General features: G+C 43.0%; 1 long non-coding RNA gene across 2 annotated transcripts in view; it reads right to left on the bottom strand.

Annotated features, from left to right (window-relative positions):
- LOC309538498 overlaps positions 1 to 27,966 on the bottom strand; it is a 131,738-nt gene that overhangs the window by 53,040 nt on the left and 50,732 nt on the right. For both annotated transcript variants that reach the window (XR_014222238.1, XR_014222239.1), the window contains exon 3: positions 24,214 to 24,321. This is a non-coding gene — a long non-coding RNA (uncharacterized lncRNA). The remainder of the gene's footprint in view (positions 1 to 24,213; positions 24,322 to 27,966) is intronic.

The raw sequence follows: 27,966 nt of genomic DNA, 5'->3' as shown, positions 1-27,966 counted from the left end.
TGTGTGGGGGGGAAATAAAATATTTTTTAAAATCAACCTCCGCAACATTGCTTTTTGCTGAGGTTTAATTTTCTTGCTAAAGTTCATAGAGTTGAAAGGCTTTTCAAACCCACATGTTCAAGGAAACAGGTTGCATTCCTTCTGAAGCCCATTACCCATCAAATAATTATTTCCAGAGAGTTGTGGGGGCACGAGGGAAGGGGATGGTCTGAAACTGTGCAGAAAAATATTGCACAAGTGGCCACCCAGTGGTTCAACATTCCTCTATCCAATTTCAGACTTATTGTTTATTTTATTTATTTATGGCATATATATTCCACCTTCCAAGGAGCTCAAGCTAGTGAACACTTCTCTCTGTCCTCATTTAATTCCCACAACAGCCTTGTGAGGTGGGGAAGGATGAGGCAGTGATTTGCCTAAAGTCACCCAGTGAGAGTTTCATGGTTGAGTGGGGATTTGAACCCTGGTCTCCCAGGTCCTAGTCCAATGACAGCACTACACTATGCTGGCTCTCAGATTGAGTCCTCTCTCCACCGCAGCCCCATACAGCACAGCTCTTGTTGTTCAGAAATGTCCCCCATCCCTCTGAAAAGGCTTTTCAAGAGTCACAGAAGGGAGGAGGGGGGGGAAGGTCATTTGCTGTCTTCCACTAATGCAATTTTTGGACACCACTGTATACACGGATTTACTTATTTGAGATCATTCTTCCTCCCCTCACAATAAACAAAAAACAAAATAATTGACAAAATAAAAAGTAAAAACAGCATTCAAGGAAATCATACAAAATAGGGCAGGGGAGAGGGGAAAACCTCACCACAACAATAAATAGCTTACCAGGTTTAAAAATACCTTTTTAAGATATTTTGAAATACAAGAGAGGGAGTCATGTGGTGTTACTGGGGGAGAGAATTCCACAAGTGTGAAGCCACAGCTGAAAACGCCCTGTCCCTGGTACTCCCAAATCATGATTATCCTTAGCGGTGGGTGACAAAGGAGGGCATTAGGATGAAAGTATTTTCCCTTGCATGCGTGTGGAGGGAAAGAGTGGGAGAGCTCTATAGCGCAAGGAGAAATCTTTGCACTGATTGGACAGTTTTTACTGCTGTTTCCAGAGGATGGTTGTCCTTTTGGACCAACAGAACTGCCAATGCTCTTAATGAATATACAGGTTCCTTCTTCAAAGTAACCTGCCCACATAAAGGGGTATGAAGCAATAATATTATTTAATTAATATTAGCCACATATCTAATGTGACATTCCTAGGATGGCTAAGTCCATGCTCCCTAGAGATCAATGAAACCAAATGAAGAACAAATTGAACTACAAAGTGATCAGATTCAGTTCCACGATAGTAGTCACTAGGGGACAGAGAGATCATGGTGTTATATATAACATCGCGCAAACAGAAAAGCCTTCCATATTAAATATTTTCATTATATGGCGTTTTAAAGTGTCCATGGGGATAGTTCAGGACTGTGCCCCATCTACATGTTTTAAATGGTAAAATGCTAATAGAATCTAATTGAGATATACCATGTGTTAGTAATTCAGAAAATGAAGGCCCATAAAAATTAATGGTCAGGAAAGAATGGGTTGCCGTAAATCAAGAGCTGAATTATTAAAACAAGTGCAAATTCAATTCCACACATGTGGCGAATATTGCAAAATAACAAGACAAGAGTCATTGCACTATTTAAGCCAGTTACGATTTTATGATATCACCCCAGACTTCAAGTGTCATTGGTGGGTGCTTATATTTTCCCCACAGGACTGGGTTAATTGGTTCTTTTGTCTTTGGTTTTGTTTTGCTACCCAGTGTACTTACAATGGCCAATTAGCAGGAACATTGTTGGCCTCTGCAGATAGGACATATTGTTCAAAGATGTAATGCTCATGGGAAACAACTTGTAAAATGATGGCTATTGGTGGAATGTAGCTCTTTGTTCAGCAACAAAGATGGGCTACTTTCATTATCTAGATTAGGGTAGCCAACACAACACCCTCCAGATGTTGTTGTTATTGTTTTGATTAATTTTTTTCTGCTTCTAGCATTACTTGTTATTCAGTACATGTTGTTCAAGCCATATGGAGGCCACTTGACTTGAATCAGCTTATATGCAGTGAGCACTCATACCAGTGATGCAATAGAGATGGTTGCCACACGGATCTCCTCAATCATATAGAGACTTTTCCTGCCATGTTCCAACAATAGTATCTGGTGGCAGCCTCTGAACTGTCCATATGGTGTGGGGAATTCATTTCATGTGCTGCTTTACATATCCATGGTGGACTAAGATGAGCCACATGGTCCCTTCGAACTCTACAATTCTATGATGTTTATACATAAGATTAGCTCTCCGAGGTCCAAGTCTCATTCTCTGTTCACCACACTGCAGTACGTGAATTCTTATTGTACAATGGCAGGATTTGTTAAGGTTTCCTACCATTTTCACATTACACAAATGGCAAGATGTTGTGTATCTGTGATGTACCAAAAGGCAATAGGTACAATTATGCCTGACTGTAAGTATAATTGAATTTGGCTGACTTGGAGGAGAACTTGCTAACTTGTATTTGTACACCAATTTTGCACCAGTTGCGTAGGTTATGCCAGAGCCCATGAGCGCACATGCCCCCTACAGAGGCCCTCTCTAGTGCCCACAGGGGCCCCACTGGCATTAGACTTGAAAGAGGTGTTCTGCTATAGCCAATAGAATAGGGTGTGTGTGTGTGTGTGTGTGTGTGTGTGTAGTTTCTTCAGTTTGCAAATGTGCCCCTGGGCTCAAAAGGCTTGGCAGTTCCATGTTACACACTGGTTTCACAGCTCAGTTTAAAGTGTCATTACTGACCTTTAGATTACCTGGAACCTGGTTTGAATGATCTGGAACCAGTTTAATTGCATCTACATCCAGATAAACCTGGCCCCAGAGCTTTTTCTTTCAGCTGGAACTCACCAGAACTCAGTTCCATCTCCCCTCATGTAAGCCTCATTGCCACAAGGGAGGTGTTTCTGGTGAGTTCTTTATCTAGAAAAATAGCACCCATTACAGCCATGCTGTGAGATCTTCCATGGAAAAGTAGCTTCCATAGAAGGCTTGTAATGCAGTCAGCATTGTCTGATAGTTATGTACCACACATTCCACCCATAATCACACAGGAGAAAAGTTCTCACAAGATCCCAGGGGCATGGGAGTAACCTCAGGGGTGACAGAAACCCGGTCCAAGATAGAAGAAGAAGAAGAAGAAGAGTTTGGATTTGATATCCCGCCTTTCACTCCCTTTAAGGAGTCTCAAAGCGGCTAACATTCTCCTTTCCCTTCCTCCCCCACAACAAACACTCTGTGAGGTGAGTGGGGCTGAGAGACTTCAAAGAAGTGTGACTGGCCCAAGGTCACCCAGCAGCTGCATGTGGAGGAGCGGAGACGCGAACCCGGTTCCCCAGATTACGAGACTACCGCTCTTAACCACTACACCACACTACAGACAAGACCAGAATCATGACCATATTCTCTCTCTCTCTCTCTCTCTATATATATATATATATATATATATATATATATATTTGTCCAGTAGCACCTTAGAGACCACCTAAGTTTGTTCTTGGTACGAGCTTTCGTGTGCATGCACACTTCTTCAGATACACTGAAACAGAAGTCACCAAACCCTTATATATAGTGTGTGGGGGGGTATTACTCAGAAGGGTGGTGGGAATGGGTGATTGGCTGGTAGGTGTGGTAAACTTGTTGACGACTGTTAATGACTGCAATTGGTCTTACAGGAAAGAGCAAGGGATGAGATAGCCAGAAATAGCTTTATCGTGTATAATGAGATAAGAATCCAATGTGTCTATTCAGACCAGGTCTCTCCATGGTTTTATTTCTAAGCACATCTACCTGAGACTCAAACCTTATACCTGCATCAAATATGTGCCCATATTGTACCCATCTATAACAGCTGTATGGGTTACTAACACTTTCCAGGTGCAAATTAAAAAGCCAGTTGTTACCTATAAAGCCTGAAATGGCTTGCGTCCAGGATAGCCGATAGAGCAACTCCTTGCATACCATCCTGCCTATATCCTGGCATCTGATGGAGAGGAACATCCGGGCATTTCAACATTTGTTGCAGCTAGGCAAGTTCTTGTGAAGGTCTTTCCTTCTTGTGTAACTGCCCTCCATTAGCCATCCATTTGGTCCCTGCATTTCTAAGCTCACATCAGCTGCTTAAGACAGTTTTGTTTGTAGATTTTTTAAATTTAAAAAGCCTGTGTAGTTTTTGGCTGACTCTGTTGCCCTGTCACCTTGGTTTTCTTTTTATTGGTTTTCTTTTTATTGATTTATTATACTTGGATTAAAATGAAAACAAAACACATCCAAGCTGCTTTGAGCACCATCTGTTTAGTGGAGCCGTTCCTGAGAGTGTGAAAGACTGGATGTATGAAGGTTCCCCAGTCTTTCAAACATTTGTGTTCTGTCTGTAAATGCTGAGATTATCACCAGGGGTTCTGTTCTAGGTGCCCCCATCATCACAAGTTAGCCACTGGAGGCAGGGCATTTCACTTGTGATGCCCTAATTGTGGTGCACTCCAAAAGTACAACTGGCACCAAACAAAAGCCATATTATTTGCCCCTGCATTTCCTGGTTGAAGTTTTCCTGTATGAAACTTGGATGGATTTTTAAATATTATGGTTTATGTGAGGTAAAAGGTAAAGGACCTCTGGACGGTTAAATTCAGTCAAAGGTGATTATGGGGTTGCAGCGCTCATCTCGCTTTCAGGTCAAGGGAGCCGGCGTTTGTCCAAAGACAGCTTTCCGGTCATGTGGCCAGCATGACTAAACTGCTTCTGGCTCAACGGAACACAGTGACAGAAACCAGAGTGCACGGAAACACCATTTACCTTCTTGCTGCAACGGTACCTATTTATCTACTTGCACAGGCATGGTTTTGAACTGCTAGGCTGGCAGGAGCTGGGACAGAGCAACGTGAGCTCACTCCATTGCGGGGATTCAAACCACCAACCTTCTGACTGGCAAGCCCAAGAGGCTCAGTGGTTTAGACCACAGCGGCACCCGTGTAAGCTGCCATGGACAATTAGAATCATAGAATCATAGAGTTGGAAGAGACCACAAGGGCCATCGAGTCCAACCCCCTGCCAAGCAGGAAACACCATCAGAGCACTCCTGACATATGGTTGTCAAGCCTCTGCTTAAAGACCTCCAAAAGAGGAGACTCCATCACACTCCTTGGCAGCAAATTCCACTGTCGAACAGCTCTTACTGTCAGGAAGTTCTTCCTAATGTTTAGGTGAAATTTTCTTTCTTGTAGTTTGGATCCATTGTTCCGTGTCCGCTTCTCTGGAGCAGCAGAAAACAACCTTTCTCCCTCCTCTATGTGACATCCTTTTATATATTTGAACATGGCTATCATATCACCACTTAACCTCCTCTTCTCCAGGCTAAACATGCCCAGCTCCCTTAGCCGTTCCTCATAAGGCATCGTTTCCAGGCCTTTGACCATTTTGGTTGCCCTCCTCTGGACACGTTCCAGTTTGTCAGTGTCCTTCTTGAACTGTGGTGCCCAGAACTGGACACAGTACTCCAGGTGAGGTCTGACCAGAGCAGAATACAGTGGCACCATTACTTCCCTTGATCTAGATGCTATACTCCTATTGATGCAGCCCAGAATTGCATTGGCTTTTTAGCTGCCGCGTCACACTGTTGGCTCATGTCAAGTTTGTGGTCAACCAAGACTCCTAGATCCTTTTCACATGTACTGTTCTCAAGCCAGGTGTCACCCATCTTGTATTTGTGCCTCTCATTTTTTTTGCCCAAGTGCAATACTTTACATTTCTCCCTGTTAAAATTCATCTTGTTTGTTTTGGCCCAGTTCTCTAATCTGTCAAGGTCGTTTTGAAGTGTGATCCTGTCCTCTGGGGTGTTAGCCACCCTTCCCAGTTTGGTGTCATCTGCAAATTTGATCAGGATGCCCTTGAGTCCATCATCCAAGTCATTGATAAAGATGTTGAATAAGACCGGGCCCAAGACAGAACCCTGTGGCACCCCACTAGTCACTCTTTTCCAGGATGAAGAGGAACCATTGATGAGCACCCTTTGGGTTCGGTCAGTCAGCCAGTTACAAATCCACTGAGTATTATAGTATTTCATTTTAGTATTTTTTCCTTTTAGTATTACTGTCCATGGGATCTCACCCAGCACTTCCCTAAGTTTTATGAAGTCGGCTTTCTTAAAGTCAAGAAATTGAGTCCTAGTATGCTTGGCTGCTCCTTTCCGCTGTATAGTAAACTTCAGAAGAGCATGATCACTCGCGCCTAATGATCCTTCCACTTCTACCCCACTAACCAGGTCATCAACATTGGTTAGGACCAGATCTAAAATGGCTGTTCCTCTTGTTGCTTCTCCCACTTTCTGGACAATGAAGTTGTCTGCAAGGCCAGTGAGGAATCTGTTTGACCTTATGCTCTTTGCTGAGTTTGACATCCAACAAATATCCGGGTAATTGAAGTCCCCCATTACTACTATCTCCCTTCCTTTTGCATGCTTGGCCATCTGTTCCAGGAAGGCATCATCTATGTCCTCCGTTTGGCTTGGGGATCTATAGTAAACTCCCACAATGAGGTCACTGTTATTCTTCTCTCCCTTAATTTTGACCCAAATGCTCTCACTTTGGCTTTGAGGTTCTAAATCTTGGATCTCTTCACAGGTATACACATCCCTGACATATAACACCACTCCTCCTCCTTCCTTGTCTGGTCTGTTTCTCTGAAATAGATTGTATCCCTCCATTATTACATTCCAATCGTGGGACTTATCCCACTAGGTTTCAGTGATGCCTATTATGTCATATTTAGTTTGCTGTACCAAGAGCTCAAGGTCATCTTGTTTATTTCCCATGATTTGCGCATTAGTGTACAGACATTGAAGTCCATTAATCATTCCCCCGTGTCTCTTATTTAAGGATTTTTTCCTCCCACCACTAGGTCTGCGTGCTGTTTGCTCCATTTGGTCTATGACATTTGGATGATCATCTTCATCAATTGATAGACTCCTACCTTCAGGAGCACTGAATTAACTGGAAGGCAAAGTATAAATGTATAAAATAAAACAACACATACAAGTGGGATCTGCACCCAAATGTTGTGGGGTAGAGTGATGCTCTTCTTCAGGATTCCAGCCACTCCATTGCCCATTCACACCACAGATTTCCACACACCTGCAACAATCAATCAGCATTCAATGGCCACTGAGCATGCAAAGTCCTCACTGGGCTATATAAGGGGGGGAGCATTGGGTTTTTGTTGTTGTTGTTGTTGTTTTGTATTTCTGCAAATCTTGGGTTTTACCCAAGCTTGCTGATATCTCCCTCCTGCACATGGGTGGTAGTGTTCTGGCTGCGTAAACAATACTTGCAGCCTGAAGAACAGAAACAGAGGGCTTGAAATGAAATAGTAAATATCCTCCCCAGATCTGCTTAGCACTTACCGTTAAATGGAAAATTCTTCCTCAGATATTTGCCCCTTGTCAGTGCCCTACTTCTCCTTCTCTGCCTTTGACCGATTGCAATAATTGTAATTTGTGCAAAGAGAGCCTCAGCTAAATGGTTTGACCCAATGTCTGGCCCTTTCATTTTGCAAACAAAGACCCAGTTGGAAAACAGAATTGTTTGTTTTTTTAAATTAAGGATCATGAAATAGGTCATACATTTTAACTCCAGACATGCTCAACATGCTGAGCGTGGGACTAAAGATAAAGAGGAAACAGGGCAAAAGATTAAGTGGCATGATGTGGAAAGTCCTGACATGATGTGTGAATATATTTGTTAGCTATTTAAGCATAGCTTAATGTAGAAATTGAAGGGCAAATGCTGCCATGAACATTCAAAAAACAAAAGACAACTGTGATTTCTAATCATCATCATCATTATCTTTTACCTTCCCTTCATCCTAAGTTCCCAGGGCAAGTTACAACATTAAAAATACAACATCAAAATACTATATCAAAAACAGTTTAAAGCAACATACAATTTTTATTGTTGTCGTATTAATCAGCTTCTATACAGTTGTCTCAATGAGATGCACAGGAGAACCAGCAAAAAAATAATAATGTAAAAAAGACAAAAAAGCAGATACATTTAAAATATTAAAACCTTACAAAATAGACAGTTGTGGCAAACACCCATTTATCCTGCTGAGAAAGCATGGGGGGGGGAAATCTTCAATTGTTTCCAGAAAGTGTGGAAAGCGGGCACCTGTTGCATCTCAAATGGAATAATATTCCACAGAACAGGGGCAGCCTCACTAAAACTCAGTGCTGCTCTCAGTTACTGTGGAAGAGGCTTCTGAGATTATTGGAACCTTCAGGAGAAACTCTCCTTCAGACTGCAGTAATTTGCTGGGTATTTAGGGCATAAGAGATAGCTCTGTCAGTGAATCATGAGACTCTTAATTACAGGAGTCTTGGGCCCCACATTGAGCGAAAGATTCCAGCATTGCAGGAGGTTAGACTACATGATCCTCATGGCCCCTTCAAACTCTTTGATTCTAAGGCAGCTTCTCAAGAAACTTGGTCCTGAGCCATATAGCAGTTTTATATGTTAGTAGCAATACCTTGAACTTGGCCAGGCACCAGCTTGGCAGCCAGGGCCAATCCTGAAAGCAGGGTGTTATATTCTGATGGCAGTGGCCCAGTGGGTAGTCCCACTCAGAGTGCATTGCAGATCTCTAACCTTGTATGATGTGCAGTGTGTCCTGGTGTGTGTGTGTGTTTTGTTGTTGTTTAGTCGTGTCCGACTCTTCGTGACCCCATGGACCAGAGCACGCCAGGCACTCCTGTCTTCCACTGCCTCCCACAGTTTGGTCAAACTCATGCTGGTAGCTTTGAGAACACTGTCCAACCATCTCGTCCTCTGTCATCCCCTTCTCCTTGTGCCCTCCATCTTTCCCAACATCAGGGTCTTTTCCAGGGTGTCTTCTCTTTTCATGAGGTGGCCAAAGTATTGGAGCCTCAGCTTCACGATCTGTCCTTCCAGTGAGCACTCAGGGCTGATTTCCTTAAGAATGGAGAGGTTTGATCTTCTTGCAGTCCATGGGACTCTCAAGAGTCTCCTCCAGCACCATAATTCAAAAGCATCAATTCTTCGGCGATCAGCCTTCTTTATGGTCCAGCTCTCACTTCCCTTCCATACACCATATATATATATATATATATATATATATATATATATATATATGCAGGTTTTGGTGTCTTCGGGTGTCTTCCCGTGTAAGAGTCGGGGTGTCTGGGCGACGTTTCGACGAGGTCTCACTCGTCATCTTCAGGCTGGTGCTTTCGGCTTCTTGTTACTGGAACAGAGCAGAATCTGGTGTTTGAGTTCCTATAAATACTGTTGAGGGGTGTGGTGTATAGCCTCCAACGTTCTGGGCAGAGAGGAAGTTCCTAGATTAGTGTGCCTTTTCTTCTTTTGTTCCTTAATTACTTGAGGGATATCTTGAGTGATTTCATGAGTGATATTCTGAATACCACTGGGTGGGTCATTAAGTGTAGATTAGTTGCTAAAGCTTTCGTGTCTTGACCTCTTGAGCTTGTGAAGAGTTTTTCTGAGAAGATGGCTGTGCTGCATTTAGTTGTGCTCTGGCTTGGCTTCGTGTATAGGGGCGAGCTGTGATTTTGTGCCTTGTGCCAGCCAGATCTGTGTAGGGATAGCAGGGGGGTGCAGCATCCGGAGGTGCCACTATAGTTTGGCTACTGGATGGAGTTTGTAATATGTCTGTGGAGAGGGTCTGGGTTTGGGTCTGGTGTGGTTGATTGGTGACGGCGTTCTGTGTGCCTCTGGTTCTGGTGTCGGTTTTTGTGGGGAGGGCTAATTTCCAGATGTCTGGCAGGCGGGACGTGTCGTCACGCTTGTTCATGTTGTGAGGGTGTTTCTCTATCTCGATGGCTTCCATGATTATTCTCTTGTGGTGATGTTCCAAGTTAAAGAGCAATTTGGAATCTGCAAAATTAATTTCGTGTCCTGTTTCTTTCATGTGTTGGAAAAGAGAGGAAGTTTTTTCTTCTTTTTTGACGGCATTCTTGTGTTCTGCGATACGTGCATTTATTCGTCTGTTTGTTTGTCCAATGTACGTGGCTGGGCAGACTTTGCAGGGTATTTCATAGACCCCTTGGTTTTCCAGCTGGATTTTGTCTTTTGGGTTTCTGAGGATATTGGCTATTTTTTGGTTGGTGCAGAAGGCTGTTTTGATATTGTGTTTATGGAGGATTTTGCTAATTTTGTCTGTAGTGCCCTTGATATAAGGAAGGAGGGCCATGCCATTGTTTTCTTCTGTGTCTTGGTTTTTGGGGGGTGTTTCTTTTTGGATTAGCTTCGTAACCTTGTTTTTCTGGTATCCATTGGCGATTAACACATTTGAGAGATTCTGTAACTCAGTTGTCAAGTGGTCTTTGTCAGCCAGGCGTTTGGTTCTGGAGATGAGAGTCTTGGCTACGGAGTTTATTTGTGCAGGGTGGTGGTGTGATTGTGCATGTAAGTAGCGGTTGGTGTGTGTTTTTTCCGGTAGATAGTGTGTCCTAGGGAGCCATCAGGTTTTTTGTAGATTAGGACGTCAAGAAAGGGGAGTTGGTTGTTGTCTTCTATTTCCATAGTGAATTGTATTTTGGGGTGTAGGCTGTTGAGATGTGTGAGGAAGCTGTCTAGTTTTTCTTTCCCGTGTGGCCAAATTACAAAGGTGTCGTCAACATATCTGAGCCAAAGTTTGGGTTTGTGTTCTGACTTGTCTAAAGCATTGGTTTCAAAGTGTTCCATGTATAAATTTGCGATGACCGGTGAGAGGGGTGATCCCATAGGTGCTCCTTCTATCTGTTTGTATCTTTGTCCATTGTGGATGAAGTATTTATAGGAACTCAAACACCAGATTCTGCTCTGTTCCAGTAACAAGAAGCCGAAAGCACCAGCCTGAAGATGACGAGTGAGACCTCGTCGAAACGTCGCCCAGACACCCCGACTCTTACACGGGAAGACACCCGAAGACACCAAAACCTGCATTCCTGTACCCGTGAAAATCTACGAAAGCATATATATATATATATATATATATATATATATATATATATATACTCTTGCACTTACTGAGTAATTCCTCATGTTCTCGGTGTTTAATTTAAGTAGTACCACATTGAAAAAATGAAAACCCGAGGCCAATGAAAAAAATGTAATGAATTTAAATATAATGTGAATGGAAATGGTCATCTTTTCATAAACTAAAAGCCTCTGTATATATTTGTTCCTTGCACATCCCAGCCTTACTTCAGCCAATATCAGGCTGGTGTGTATGAGGCTTTTCTGTTTTCCTCTTGCCTGACAAATGTTGACTGGCTCAAGGTCATCCAGTGGTCATCGTGGCTGACTACTGGGCCACCGTGGGCCATATTTTCTGCTCCAAGATCAACCCCTCATGGCTAGAATGTTAATAGTTCCATTTCAAACATTCTCCTTTGATCATCCACATTCCACAAATTTCATTCTGGGTCCATTCTAAATAGAAGCCTCTTTGTTAACAATAACAGCAGCTGTTACCTAATTGTAGAAATGAAACTGAAATTAACAAAGCTTAAATGAATCAACATGTTCACGGACAAGTGTACAGCTGAAACGCTCCCTCTCAGTAGTAGCTCCACAGTCCAGCAAGTAATGCTTCAAAATAAGTTGTGGAGAAAGAAACACACACAACTTTAAAAGACACTGTGGAAACAAGTTATCTATAGACAGGTCAATAACCTGAGATAAGGGGAAGCATTTGTGCAGTTGCCCCCATCCAGAGATGCTTGCTAACAGTGGTGGGCTGTGGAAAAGCTCTCCTTCTGTGAACAGCCACATGCAGAAGAAACATTTGCAAACAGAGTTGCAAAACTCACTTTATTTACTTTCCCTTGGGCGGGGATGAAATAACTCACTTTGGCCACTACGGCATGGATTAATGCTACAGTAGAAGCCAACAGAAACATGACTGAAAACATAAAAAGAACAGCTGCAGATAGCTGCAGAGGTCACATTCACGTGCAGTTATTGCAAAATTCTCCACCATCCCAACTCAGCCTATACTAAGCAGGGATGCTTTGAGAGGGAAGTGAACCATGGGCCCCACCCTGATCTCCTTGTAGGAAAGGTGGGTTAAACATGCAATACATGTAATTCTCAAAGTGAGCACAGCAATCCTGTGCCTTATTTTATATCTAAATTGTTTTTATACTGATTTATTGAAGGTGCCCAGAAAACATTATATTATGGATGGCATACGACAGTTTGTTCCTAGGAGACAAGGGCTGAAGCTCAGTGGTAGAGAATCTGCTTTGCAAACAGAAGATCTCAGGTTCAATCCATTTCTTTATTTTATTCATTGCATTTCTACACTGTTTTTCTGCCAGGGCACTGAAGGTGACTTACACTTTTAAAGTATTAGACAAATGATGTGAGTTGTAAAATGGAGGGGGAGGCGGCGGCGAATCACAGCATCCACAGATAGGACTGGTTTTACCTGAGAAGTGTAAAAACTACCTAGGCCCAAATTAAGGGTTGCATTCCATTAACTCCTCCTCAGAGTAGACCCATCTTAAGGCCACTGATTTGAACGGATTTGTTCTTAGTGGGGTAGCACCCATACCCTCAGGGTGGGAAAGTTTTTATATAGGGACGTCCTATTCCATAATAATAATTTCACTGTTTATACCCCACTCATCCAGCTGGGTTGCCCCAGCCACTCTGGGCAGCTTCCAATATATATAAAAACATAATAAAACACTAAACATTTAAAAACTTCCCTCTCTATACAGGGCTCCCTTCAGATGGCTCAGGGGAGGGGGGTCAGATAGTTCCATATTTTCTAACATTTCTCCAATGAAAATAGGGACATCCTACCATCCTACCATAACATTTCTCTGAAGAAAATAGGGACGTCCTATGGGAAAGCAGGACATCCCAGGATCAAATCAGAACCAGGGACGGCTTCTGTAAATCCAGGACTCTTGATTTTACCCTGATCAGATGGACTTGCCTGATGCTGATCAAGCCCTTACTTTTCTAAAAGAGTCTTGTCTGCAACAAAATTTCCCACATGTAATATCAAATATGTAGTGGCATGTCAGTATTGGAATGTAGTTACATTTGAGAGAGGCAGTGTGCCAGGTTCGCTGAAATATCATGGAGTTGCTCTAGTCACATCATGACCTATTTCCCATACTTGGCTGCCACTGACACACATTCATATTAGGCATTTGGATTTTAAACTGAGATAACATGTTCCGTGATGAGTGGAGATAGCTGTAAACAGTCTCTTTACATTGTATGTCGGTTGTATATTTGGTGCTCTGCCATAGCAAGAGCTTCGCCGTTTTGCTCTTTTCGAAAACCGTTGCCTGAGCTATTTCTCAGGGTCAGAGTTAATTTTCTTTCTCTGCCCTCAATAAACCCTATCAGCTGCAGGTAGTGGTGATGGATAGCATCTGATGCTTTTCTGATGCAGTATATCCTACAAGACAGAGCTGAAACCTAGCCAACAGATGTGCTGGATAAAAGACAAGGTTTATTTATTGTAGATTCCACATATATATTTTTTATAGATTATAAGCCCCTGGCTACAATTCAAGCAAATAGGTGTGCTTAAATGCGTTGAGAGCAATGGGTGTAAGCACATCAAACTCTGTAAAATATGGCTGGCATTTTGACTATTCAGACATGGTAACATAGGAAGCTGCCTATGTGGTCCATCTAGTTCAGTATTGTTGACACTGGCTAGCCGTAATTTTAGGGGGTGCAGAGGCCCGTGGGGGTGGGGAGGAGAACCCCCACCATGAAAGCAGAAGTCGTTGCTCAGGGCGTCTGTTGTTGGGGCATGTTAGATGAACATCTAACATCTCTTTGTCCATAACTTTTCTGGATAGACCCAAGTGATTATTGCTGTTCATGAGCTTTTGCTCTGCATCCAGTCAGGGCACTCCCATTGTCAGTTTGGGAAGCAGTGTGCACATAACATCAGCCACAATCCATCTCTATCTTGTCATTTCTTATGAAATACTGCATTTTGATGAGTCCCCACCCAAAAAAAACTATCTTTGATCCAAATTGAGAAAAAGAATGGCCTAGCTGCTTTATTTGTTTATTTATTGAATTAATAGTCTGCCCTTCCTTCTGAAGGGGCCCAGGTTGTTTTAAGCTGGTAATGTGTACACAGCGTGTGTGTGTGTGTGTGTGTGTGTGTGTGTGTGAGAGAGAGAGAGAGAGAGAGAGAGAGAGAGAGAGAGAGAGATTTCATTTTTGTCATGGGTAGGATGTTAGATATGGAGCTGTAAATTTTCAATGTCAGCTCATCAGCAGACTGGTGAGTTGTTAGGCAAATATTTTTATATTTTTTTAAATCCTCAGATTTCTATTTGAAATATGAGGAGAATGACCTAGCTATGCTGACATGGGGACAGGGTGATTGTAAAGCACACTGCTACATCAAAATGCATCTAAATTAATGATCAATGTTGTTTTTCATAGAGAAAAGCTTTTCTTCCCCAAGAATATACAACAGCTGTGTAGGAACCTTGCAGGGAATATCAGCTGAAAGCAGACGACACATTAGCTATTCAACGCGAAGGGAGACTGGGGGAAATTAAAGTTTAAAAGAGCAGAAAAGACAAAGGGTATGAGACAAACACTTCATTCATTCATTTTAAAAATATTTACAACCCACCCTTCATCAGTTCAGATACCGGGGAGGAGTACAAAACATATAATAAAAAAGACCAAGCATATCATAAAATAAATAGCATCACATATTAAAACCCACCATCAAACAAAGCAGCTGGAAACAACAGAGGAGGCTGAATATCCATCAAGTTACAAAACTTGATGCTCCAGGGCAAAGCAATAAATCTTAATCTGACACTGCACGGGTGATAATGCTGCTGCCAATTGTTCCTCTATGGAAGGGTGTTTCACTGTTGGGACACTGCCATGGAGGAGCCTATGCCCCACATCGCCACAAAGTGAGATCAGAAGACTCTGTAGAAGAGCCTCCTGTGAAGATCTCAAGATGCTGGCTGGTTTGGGGAGAGCTACTCTTTCAGGTATTTGGGTCTCAATCCATCAAAAGCCAGCTGTTTGGACTGGGCTCAGAAAGGAACTCTTTTAGAAATTGGTGTGAAAAAGGTGCTGCTGTGTTCCAGTTCTGTTTGTGGGCTTCCCATGGGCATCGGGTGAGAAGCAAGTCTTGGACTAGAGGGGCCTTGGTTTGATGTAGCAGGAGGGCTCTTCCTGTGTTCTTATGTTTATCTGACTGTATAGGAAAAAATCTGGCAGCCACATTCTGCATTAATTGAAGTTTCTGTAGCCCCATGTACCATGCATTACTGTAATCCAGTTGGGAAGTTACTTGAGCATGGGTCCCTGTGGCCTGACTATGCCTGTTCAGAAGTGGCCATTATTCAGAGAATGAAGTTTATACAGATGAAAAGGGTGGGGAATAGAAGGGAAGTCAAATGAGCCAAGCTAGACTAGGAATTCTATAAATGTAATGATTTAGCAATACATTTTGTTACCTCTATTTCTTCCAAACAGAAAAGTCATTGTGACATATTCTTCCAGATTAATTATTGAAACCATAAAGCCTATATCGTATTGTGATTAACTTGGGAAGAAGGTAATTAGGTTTGTATATTAACTTCCTTCTGATGTATTAACTTCCTTCAGGTAACTTTTTTTTCTGTCAGAAAAAAATTCATCTTGGTAAAACATGATGTATTTGTCTACCTATACTTCTACTTGAGAAACCAATAGCAACAGTGTGCACTTCATCCAGCTATTAAACCCTTTGCTTTCTTATTAAACTAGTAGGATGGTTGCTAGAGGAGTCCCTCAACAGATGTTCCATATCAGAAAGTCCAGTACAAAATGGATTGGAAAAATATGTGAAATGTTTAGAGAGGCAATACTTACAACTGCTACCACTCAAATGTATTCCAATCCATTGAGGTGTATGAGCTGAGTTGCGTGTAGTTCCTATTAAGTCCTACCTTTTCAAAGGCCATCTAACCCACTGAGGATTGGTCTTTCCCCTTTTTCTTTTTAGTGAACTACTTTAAATTCCCTTCATCTCAGAAAATAATGTCTAATAAGAAGTTTAGAAGACCCTGCCAATATCAGGGGTAGGGATCTTGTTCAGCCTGAGGGACTCATTCCCAAGTGGGCAGCCTTGCAAGGGCCACATGCCAGTGGATGCGACTTTTATCTTTATACAGCCCAACCACATGACAACAAACAGTTTCTGTATGTTCCTCTCTCTATACAGGCAAGCAAGACACATTCCAGCCAAGAACTGGAGGAGTGTGGCTGCAGAAAAGTGTTTTGACAGAGTCCCAAGGGCCAGATAGAGAGGATTGAAGGGCTATATTTGGCCTGAGGTCCCCCACACATGTTCTATAATTCTGTGTCCAATTTAAAGTGCTAAATGGTTTGGTACCAATGTATCTGAGAGGATGCATTCTCTTCTTATGTACCACCTGGACCTTAAGGTCCTCTTCAGAGGCCCTGTTTTGAATGTGCCATTCAAATGAAGTGAGATGGGCGCAGGTGAGGAGGAAGGGGGGTGCGGTGGGTATGATTCGCCCCAGGTGTCACCACTGAGGGGGGTGACAAAATGCCGAGTGGCACTCACCGCGGGGCCTGCAGTGTACCTGAGCCATGCGGCTTGGGTGCGCGCAGGCTCAGCCCTGCCCAAACGGTCCACCTGCTGCCTCCCCCTCCCCACTACGAATGGGGTCTTTGGGGAAGTGGAATTCCAGTGTTGGAATATTCTTCTCAGACATGCTCATCTATTCATTCAGGCCTTTTAAGTAGGCTTTCTGGGTTGCCCAAAGAACTCCTGTTTTATAACTATAGTTTATAGTTTATAAAATAAAGTGGTCTTAACGCCACAAGCTGAGGCCTGCTTTTGAATGTTTGCACCCGGTGATGGGGACTAGGCACAGGATAGGGATTCTGCTGGTATTACAACAAGTCCACTAGCTATGTCCAGTCATGTGGTCTGCACATTGTGCTCACCTGAATTGTTAATTGAATGTGTCAGTCCAAGTTTTCCAAGACTCTGACTCTAACGATGGTATTCAACTACCACATCCTGTCAGTGCAAACATTTCTGCTTGTCAATGGGACTTTTCTCCTCTCCTTTCTGGCCCACACCTCCCCAAATCCCACACATGGCCCAAATCTGCTCTGGAGGGTAGGGGAAATCAGATTTAGGGGGTATGTTCCTTGCACAGATGGAACAAGAGATTGAGCACCACACCCTAAATGTTTTAATTTTGTTTTGTTTTGTACACTGCTCAGTTTTATTTGAGACACACAGTTGCATTACGTTTTTATCTCATCTTATGTCACTTTTGAAGATATTTTATTGCATGTTGTTATATTTTCATCACTTTCTTGCAAACCAGTTAGAGATTTTTATGATTTCTAGTGGTGTAATTCTTCAAATAAACACATAAATATTCTCAAATTCATTTGTTGCCTAGTGAAGGGATAAGCACAGCCACATCCAAGCTCTCTCTTGCCCTCTGGATAACTCCCTGAAACCAGTCTCTGCTGGAGCTATTCCTTAAGGTTGTCTATTGAAAGATGATAAGAAATTCTGTCTGTAAACATCTGCCAATGCTTGCCTTGCTAAGAACCAGTGTGGCAGAGGTCTCTCTACCTGCTTTCCCCTTCAAGATGGGTTTATTCTCCACATTTATTTCACAATACTCCCAATTAAAAAGGTTCCTGATTTTCATTCATTGCACAGAAGCTTTAGGAGCAACTTCAGAGTTTTAAGATTAATATTTAAAACTGAACAAGGGAAGATCTAACATACATTTTAATGCTACAACACACCTTTAGATTGCCTGAGATTCAAATCTGGCTCTCAGAAACGATGTACGGCTACTACTGCTTTGATAGACCGTTACCTCTAAAGTGAGGGAACAATGAGAAAAATTCAACAGCCAGGGATTGTAAATACATGCATCTGACTGAATTTCAGCTCAGGAGGAAGTAAAATAGTAGGGTGTTGGCATGGAGCCAGTCTCCCATACAAAGAACTGTTACCAATTAAACAACTAGTAAAGATCAGGAACCACAGCAAAGAAAACAAAAGAAGTATCCAGTTACTGCTTATTTTCCTCATCTCTGACTTTCTCTTTGCTGATTAGTCACAAGCAAGCCTGCAAGCCTCATTATCATCTCATCCACTTGCCAGAGCAAGGAAGGTCCCTCAGCCAGTAGTGTCTTATATGGTAGGGTAGAGCTTTCCCCTTTCACCAGCATCATTGTAACTTACCTAGACTGCAGTAGGATGGAGGGATGATGAGGTTGAAGCTGTGCATCCACAGCAGTGGAGCCAGTCCAGTGCATCCACACAGCCCCGATGGCATTGCTGCCCTGCACCACCACCATATGGGAAAGCTGCAGTGATGCTACTGATGGAAGTCGAGCTCCATGTCTCTGTTCCACCATATCAGCCATCACTTTCCACAATTACCCTGGCACTCCAGCAGAGTGGAAAAAAAGTCCTGGAGCTACACACCTTTGCATTCCACGACACCACTGCAAACAAGGAAGCCACCCACAGTAGAAAGCCATGTCAGAAAATCACATTGTACACAGAAACTCATGCCGAGTTAATGTACAGAGAGTATGTTTTCTGACTTTTTATATTCCTGTTTGAATATGTGCATACAAAATACGCAAGCAGCAACACTGAAGTGCAATATGAATGTATTTCGGTTCTGCTCTTCCTTAAATGCACACCAAAGGGTGATAAAACTTACATATGTGTACAGTTTTAGGAGGAACATAACCAAAACCACAGACACAAAGACACATTTTGTATATTCCAATCAGAATACAAACACAAGAAATCTTGTAAGAGCCTGCCTTTAAGTACCTTGGACAGATGCCATTTAGATGTTACGAAGTCCTATAACACCAGTCTCATATTTGCCACCATCTGAAAGCCTTTGAGCATTGTTGTTCATGGAGCTAGCACTGAAGAAACAAGTAAAAACAAGGGTTCTTCATTCACAAATCATCTATTGTATTCTGTTGTTTTATATTAGATCAGCCTTCTGATATGTATGATCAATTATTCCATCAGTCACCTTTCTTTGTTTATTCCTTTTTCCTTTCTTTATTTGCTATAAGCAATACTGTGATCTATGTATTCAGTGTTGATATTTGCAGATATGCCATAAAATTCAATAGAAATTATTCAAAAAGCATACAAAAACAATCTCTCTCTCTCTCTCTCTCTCTCTCTCTCTCTCTCTCTCTCTCTCTTGTGGGTAGTACTAAACAGGGACTAAAGAATCACACTGATATGTAGCTTTTGAGTACAGTACAGAATAGGTCTGCCAGGCTACTAAATGTAATCCTTTATTATTACTACTTATTATTAGAATTAATTCTATTCTTGGTCCCATAAAGCACAGAACTTTCTTTCAGATTCCCAGAGACTATTTAAATCAATGCATCTTACTTTCTGCTTGTATGGATTATAACACTGATTATGTAAATTGGCTTTCATTTCTTGATTGCACAAGCTCTGTGGGAAGCATTAACTTGCTCCTGTATATAATGTGCACTATCTTATTGCTAAATACTGCTGTTGCAGGCGGTTTTGTCAGTTCTATCATGTTCCAAAAAGAACATCAGCTCAGCTTTGTGCTTTTGGCAAAACCTTGGCTGAAAGCAAAACTACTAATGCCAGCTCAGTCTTACATTCCAGCCAAAGTATACAAACAATTCACTGGAAATATTATTTTCCTGTGCAAGCCTGTACACAACCCTTCCCCTTTGCAGGGAGTTGGGACCGATTCGGATGGTCTGCCCCTGCCACTTAATGGATCCAAATGGTTTCCAGAGAGTGGTAGGGGATGTTTTACCCCATGTTGAAAATTTTAAATTTATTGTTGTACATTGTTTTAAATGTTTGCTTTCCTTCTGGGATTGTACCCCCAAATGTGTTTTATAAACTGGTCTCCGTAATCTATCATCTATCTATCTATCTATCTATCTATCTATCTATCATCTATCTATCTATCATCCATCCATCTATCTATCTATCTATCTATCATCTATCATCTATCTATCTATCTATCTATCTATCTATCTATCTATCTATCTATCATCATCTATCTATCTATCATCTATCTGTCTATCTATCTATCATCTATCTATCATCTATCTATCTATCCCATGTTGATGGCCTTTCAGCTGATTCCCTGGTGGCCTACTGGAATGTGGAGTTAACCAGGGCTCTTGACTGTTTGGCTCTGAAGCACCCTCTCTGATTGCATGGAACCTGGACAGCCCCGTGGTTTTCCATGGATGTGAGGGCAATGAAACAATCACTGAGACAGGTAGAGTGCCAGTGTCGGATAACTCATTCTGAATCTGACCAGACACAGGTTAGAGCTCAATGTCGAGCCTACCAAGTGGCGATAGCGACAGCAAAGAGGACCTTCTTCACCCCCTCTATTGCATCTGCAGAAAACAGCAGGAGGAGACTCACTCAGGTGGTTTGCAATTTAGCAGAATCACCTGCTCCATCAGGGCCCTGTACAGGCCACATGATCTCCTGCAATGATTTTGCAAAGTTTTTTGCAGACAAAGTCGCTCAGATTCGGGAAGAGGTAGACTCCACCGTGGAAGCAGGGCCGGGGTGGGAGAGTGCTGGAGTCCTGTCTAGTCATGTTACATGGGATCAATTCCAATCTGTTACCTCCGAGGATGTGAACAGGCTGCTTGGATGAGCGAAACCAACCACCTGTCTCCTTGATCCTTGCCCATCCTAGCTTATAAAAGCTAGCCAGGAAGGGCTGGGCGATGGGCTTCGCAGGGTGGTGAATGCTTCTCTCTGTGAGGGAGCCTTCCCAGACCTGCTGAAAGAGGCTGCTAGCAAACCACTTCTTTAAAAACCATCATTAGACGCAGACAATATGGCCAATTAACACCCAGTCTCAGTTCTTCCATTCTTGGGCAAGGTGACTGAGCGGGTGGTTGCTGAACAACTCCAGGCATGCCTGGAAGAAGTGGACCATTTGGATCCCTTCCATTTGGGATTCAGGCCTCATCATGGGACTGAAACTGCCTTGATCGCACTGGTCGATGATCTCCGGTGGGCTAGGGACAAAGGTGAGAGCTGTTTCCTACTTTTGCTGGATCTCTCAGCAGTTTTTGATACCATCAACCATAATATCTTTCTGGACCGTCTAGAGGGGCTGGGAGCTGGGGGCACTGTTATTCAGTGATTCCGCTCCTTCCTCCTGGGCCGTGTTCAGAAAGTGGTGGTGGTGGGATCAGTGTTCAGACCCCTGGGTTCTCACTTGTGGGGTGCCTCAGAGTTCCGTCCTCTCCCCCATGCTTTTCAACATCTACATGCAGCCACTGGGAAAGATCATCAGGGGCTTTGGGCTGGGTGTTCATCAGTATGCAGATGATACCCAGCTCTACCTCTCTTTCAAATCAGAAACAGTGAAGGCAGTAAAAGTCCTGTGTGAGTGTCTGGAGGCAGTTGGAGGATGGATGGCGGCTAACAGATTGAGGTTGAATCCTGACAAGACAGAAGTACTGTTTTGTGGGGACAGGAGGCAGGCAGGTGTGGAGGACTCCCTGGTCCTGAATGGGGTAACTGTGCCCCTGAAGGACCAGGTGCGCAGCCTGGGAGTCATTCTGGACTCACAGCTGTCCATGGAGGCGCAGGTCAATTCTGTGTCCAGGGCAGCTGTTTACCAGTTCCATCTGGTACGCAGACTGAGACCCTACCTACCCACAGACTGTCTCACCAGAGTGGTGCATGCTCTGGTTATCTCTTGCTTGGACTACTACAATGTGCTCTATGTGGGGCTACCTTTGAAGGTGACCCAGAAACTACAACTAATCTAGAATGTCGCAGGTAGACTGGTGACTGGGAGTGGCCACCGAGACCACATAACACCGGTCTTGAAAGACCTACATTGGCTCCCAGTACATTTCCAAGCATAATTCAAAGTGTTGGTGCTGACCTTTAAAGCCCTAAACGGCCTCAGTCCAGTATAGCTGAAGGAGCGTCTCCACCCCCACCATTCTACCCAGTCCAGCTCTGATGACTTTCTGGCTGTTCCCTCTTTGCGAGAAGCCAAGTTACAGGGAACCAGGCAGAAGGCCTTCTCGGTAGTGGCACCTGCCCTGTGGAACGCCCTCCCACCAGATGGCAAAGAGAACAACAACTACCAGGCTTTTAGAAGACATCTGAAGGAAGCCCTGTTTTGGGAAGTTTTTAATGTTTGATGGACTAATGTATTTTAATATTTTGTTGGAAGCTGCCCAGAGTGGCTGGGGAAACCCAGCCAATGGGTGGGGTATAAATAATAATAATAATAATAATAATAATAATAATAATAATAATTACATTTCATTTCAGTGTGCCATGAAGTACCCAGTGTCTGATATCAAACAGATGCATTCATTATTCATTTTATCTCTTTCTCCTCCTTTATATTATTTAAGCCTCTTCTTCATATGTCAGCTTTACATCCCAGTCCCAAGCAGATGTACTTGCAAGAAGTAACGCTCCAGTCATAAGTGGGCTTGCTAGTGGGTAAACCCCACTGTATTGGGTAGGACGAACAATTTAGGAAGAATGCACAGGATTCCACTGCCCATCACATTCCTGTAAACATGATTGACTTCCACAGAAGCATCCTAGGGATACAGCATTAGGCACCCTCCAACAAACCATGCAGCTTGTCTTGTAGCCACAAAAATGAATGCCAAGTTTCCATTTGTCTGTTTTATTCATAAGTGGGCATGGAATCCTGCCATGAAATTGCATGCTACTCTGCACAAGAGTTGTCTGCATAGTCAGATTTGCCAGGCACTCATCCAGGTACCTTAGGCTAGGCAGGAAGGCAGCAGTCTGGTATTCAAATCAGCCAGGGAGCCAGCCAGACATCAGGCAGCTTAAATTCCAAGCATGCGCAGAGAAGATTAAAATCGTGGATACATTATTTCTGAGAAAAAATTCTCCCAGTATTTTGGAAATGTGAATTTTATAGGTAAAAAGACAAAGGTCCCCTGGATGGTTAAGTCCAGTCAAAGGTGACTATGGGGTTGCAGCGCTCATCTCGCTTTCAGGCCGAGGGAGCCAGCGTTTGTCCACAGACAGCTTGCCGGGTCATGTGGCCAGTATGACTAAACCACTTCTGGCACAAGGGAACTAACTCTGTGACGGAAACCAGAGTGCACAGAAACACCATTTACCTTCCTACCACAGTGGTACCTATTTATCTACTTGCACTGGCATGGTTTCAAACTGCTAGGCTGGCAGGAGCTGGGACAGAGCAACGGGAGCTCATCCCGTCGTGGGGATTCGAACCACCGACCTTCTGATCGGCAAGTCCAAGAGGCTCAGTGGTTTAGACCACAGAGCTACCCGCGTCCCCAGTGAATTTTATATCATACAGAGGCACATGATTGTTCTTTTGGTGCCATTTGATTCCCTGCCACTAAAGGTTTCTGGGCTGTTATGTGAGTGTTCTTGCTGGGACTGCAAGCCTGGATAGTTCAGCTGGTTAGAGCATGGTGCTGATAACACCAAGGTTGCAGGTTTGATCCCCGTATGGGATAGCTGCATTGTAAGGGGTTGGACTAGATGATCCTCATGATCCCTTCCAACTCTACAATTCTATGAAAGCATCTTACTATGTTCTACGAAAGCAGCCCCTCTACTGCAAGGAGGAGAGTACCTGATGAGCACACTTTGTTATCTAAGGCCCCCAGGGCAGCTGCTTTATTGTCGGCTGATTACAATTATCAAAGGGACATTATGAAATCTGTGAGGAGTCTGCAGAATCCGGTTTGTGCATAAGAGGTTAATGAACTTCTAACATTTTGTTCCCAGCCCCTAAAGGAATTAGGACTATGGGGAAAATATCCAGGGTATATCAATCAGACCTGCTTTTTAGCAAGAAGCTTAGAGTTTATTTTGCAAACATTTACAGTTTCACAATCCAAGAAAAGGCAGCAACAGGCATGATGAATGTTCAGAAATTCATTCTCTGCAGTTGCTTTCCTTTTGTGTTGTTGAAACTGCCTTTAATCTAGAAGCAGATTACATTTAAATCTCAACATATAAGGAAGATTACCTGCATGCAGATTTGCAGGCACAGGACTTTTGAGACATACTTCTGTACTGAAATGGTTTCCTCACATCTTCAAAATCACACCTGTATCCTTCAGTCGTGAGGCTGCATCTGGAATCATTCAAGATGCATATGCAAATTATACAATTAATGCTGCAGAATGTTAATAGGGCAATTAGAGATACTGTTCAGTCTCTCTCATTATAGAACCTGAAAAATCAGGTTGCTTATTACATCAGACTTCTTTTTATATACCGCATAGACTACTGAAACAGCATCAGGAATTTTGATTGATTTGTGGCACTTTTTCCTCCATCACAAAACAGGCATCCCTTCCAACTTGTGTCAGGTAGAATTGCCAGAATACTGCAGTTGGAAGCAGTGTTCGAGTGGAAATTGCTGAAATGTCCAGGAAAACCCAAATGTATGGCAATCAATATTGGAAGTCTAGATTTTGTCGAATTCCATTTAAAAAAAAAGCTCAACAACTTTGCCAAAAAAGTTTGTGTCTGGATTCTCACTTTCTGAAATATGGCAACCCTAGTGTCAGGCCTAGAGTCAGGGGTCTTAAATTCAAGACGAATAAAACTATCATTTTGATTATTCCATTTATTTATTTTTTGAGACTATGGCCTAGCTGTGCCTGCCTACTTTTTATAGTACAGAACTAGCTGCTTTTAGGTACTGTATGTAGTGAATGGTCGCTCTGGAACACTGAAAAGAACAAGCCATTAGGATTTATGATGGCAATTTTGTATGCACGGAAAGAGAATTTGTTAGGCATGGCAATTGTGATTAATCTTCAATTGTTTTGTAGACAAATAAAAGAGGATATTGGGAGACATTTAATGAATAGGAAAATTAGTCAAAGTCTTAATGAAGAAAGGTACTGAAAGATGATTATATGTAATCACATGATAATATGATGAGGGCTGATATGAAGAGCAAATGAGTTGCTGAGACCACTAGGCCTGAGCTGTGGTATGTTTCCTTGAATAAATATTTAGATTTAATGACCTTGAGTGATTTATTATTTTTGCTGCGGACCTATGCCTGACTCCAGTGCTGACAATTAGGGTTTTAAAAATAAATACATAAAATATGTTTTGGACATGGCTGTGCTGGCTGGGGCTTATGGGAGATGTAGTCCAAAACAACAGGAGACCCTAGGCTGATGAAGACTGATTTAGCCCATGTCCCTGGGATGGGAATAACAGTTTGGGAGTCCTATACCCAAATCAACACACAGAGGATCACGCCAGCCAGCTATCATTAAATAAAAGTCTTTATTGAGTTACAGTCTCCATTCTCAAGCTGCTGCGCGCAACTCTACGTCTTATGCTTAGATCGGCGAAGCTCCGTCTGAGTCTCCGCCCCTTGTGCACCAACTTAATATCCTAGCCCTGCTCCACCTTTTCCGCCTGACAGTTCTCCTCTGGGTCCCTCTGCCCCCCGGGGTCTCTTCCTTCCGGGATTCTTCTGACGCTGACCCCCCGGACCCTTCTGTCTCCTTGCGCCGGGCTTTAGGACCTGGCTCCCTTTCCGGGCTGCCTACTGCGCCACTTTCCTGTGCATTTGAACTTGGCGCGCGCGCCCAACCTTCCACCTTCCGTCTAACCGTCTCCTCGCTCCCCGATGGAGGTGTGGCCACTCCTGACTCGTGCCCTCCCTCCTGTTGTGAGCTGCCAGCGCTTGAGCCCTGGCGCCCTTCCTCATCCCTGCTCTCTGGCGGTGACGCTGGTCCCGATTTCCAACTGCTCCCCTCTGAGTCCCCTCTGGCTCTATCTTCCTGGGGTGTCCCCCTAGTCTCCCCCCTTGCCCTGGCCACTGGTGCTCCTCTTTGTGAATCTTCTGATTCACTGGAAAGACTCGGAGATCTCGGGTCGTCGTCATCACTCATCTTTTCTTCTGCCTCCTCCCCCTCGCTCTCTGTTTCCTCCCTTTCCCTCGCCTCTGCTCCTGAACCCCTGACAAATATGTTTTGGACATGGCTGTGCTGGCTGGGGCTTATGGGAGATGTAGTCCAAAACAACAGGAGACCCTAGGCTGATGAAGACTGATTTAGCCCATGTCCCTGGGATGGGAATAACAGTTTGGGAGTCCTATACCCAAATCAACACACATAAACCAACTAGTCCATTTCCATCATTGCAGTCATCGAGAATATCTTTGTTTTTACCAGCTGTGAGTCTTGATGAAATAGCTATGGGTTTTTGCTATTTAATTTGCATTCATTCACCTTTCCATTGCATGAAAGTCATTTTTAAATTGCTTTTCACGACAGGACGCCACATGCACGCTGTCGCCGTTACCCACAAATCAGGCCTTGCTGCCTTCCTAAATGTTCTGAATAGCAGACCTTCCCGACTCTGTAAGGAGAAAGAACCTATTTTAATTGAGAAGATAATATTTAGTGAGAGGAACCAGACTCAATTTTAGTGTATTTTAACAAGAGCTAGCTTGTAATTGAGAAGGAATGCCTGACAGGTTTTAGTTTCAACATTTCATCCTTCGGCTGCCACACGAATCTCAGACCTGAAATGCTTGAAAAGGTTCTGATTTTCTACTGCTGAAAGCTTCACTATTCGTCATTATTTTCAGGGCATATTATTATAAATACTGCTGCAGAGAAAGGCAAGAGTTCAGCCAGTGTACAATGAGTTGAACTTCATGAGGACCAGTGCAATGACACTCCAGCGTTTACTGAGTATTAAAAGGCCGGAACAGGTCAAGTGAAAGGCTTTGACATCTATTTAAGATCTCAGGTCAGGCCTGTTATTTGATAGGATGAACAAAATGATGTGATCAGATGCTCTCTGCCGAGTCTCGATTCACCTCTTCTTCACTTCCAGAGATTATTGCTGGATCAGACCAAAAGCCTATTGAGTCAATCAGTAAAACATTATTTTCTTACTGTGGCCACCTAGATGCCTATGGGAAGTCCACAAAGAGGACACAAGAGCAAGAGTTGTCACTGGTTCATATATTGGTAGAGCAGGACTCTTAATATCAGGGATGTGGGTTCGAGACTCACGTTGAACAAAGGACTCCTGTGTAGACATGTTATTTCTATGTGCCTAGTATAGTAAAACATTGGTTCTTTTCCTCCTGCATTCTGGGAATTATTTCTATCTTCTCTTTGCTTCTAAAACAGACTATAAGGCCTGTTTATAATCAATCACGCTTCTCTCTCTCTTTCACGCACAAGGCTAAAGGTCTGTGCCTGGCACAGATCCTTTTGTATATCATTCCTTACATACCACACTTGTCTTCTTTAGTTCACCTTTAGTTCACAATGATGTGTAAATCACAATGATGTGTTAATCCTCAATGTATAATTAATTGTGTGAGTTTATATAACAATCTAAACATTAGTAAACACCTTAGTCATAGGTGGATTAAGAGCTTATATGCCTGTCTAAATACAGCTCTAACATTCTGTCTTTCATGTGCCAAAGATCTATGAAGCTATGTAAGCCCGCCTTACATACAAATGAGCCAATAGGATTTCAGTTTCTTTGTCTTGTATTGAGCCAATCAGCCACTGGCACATTCGTGGCCATGCTTGTTGTAACTTTGAATAAAAGGAGATGCTGTGAGGCTGGAGAAAAAAGAATCTCTCTCTCTCTCACTTTCATCTGGCACACACGCAAGCTCTCTGAAAGAAAACATCTCGTTGTCTGTCTTTATTCATCTCTACAAACCCCCAAAATCCACATCTGGTGACCCCGACGTGATCCTGAAGAAGGGTAAGTA

Source organism: Podarcis vaucheri (assembly GCF_965113315.1).
Source record: "Podarcis vaucheri genome assembly, chromosome: 8".
Lineage (NCBI taxonomy): Eukaryota > Metazoa > Chordata > Lepidosauria > Squamata > Lacertidae > Podarcis > Podarcis vaucheri.
This window is presented reverse-complemented; position numbering and strand designations above follow the sequence as displayed.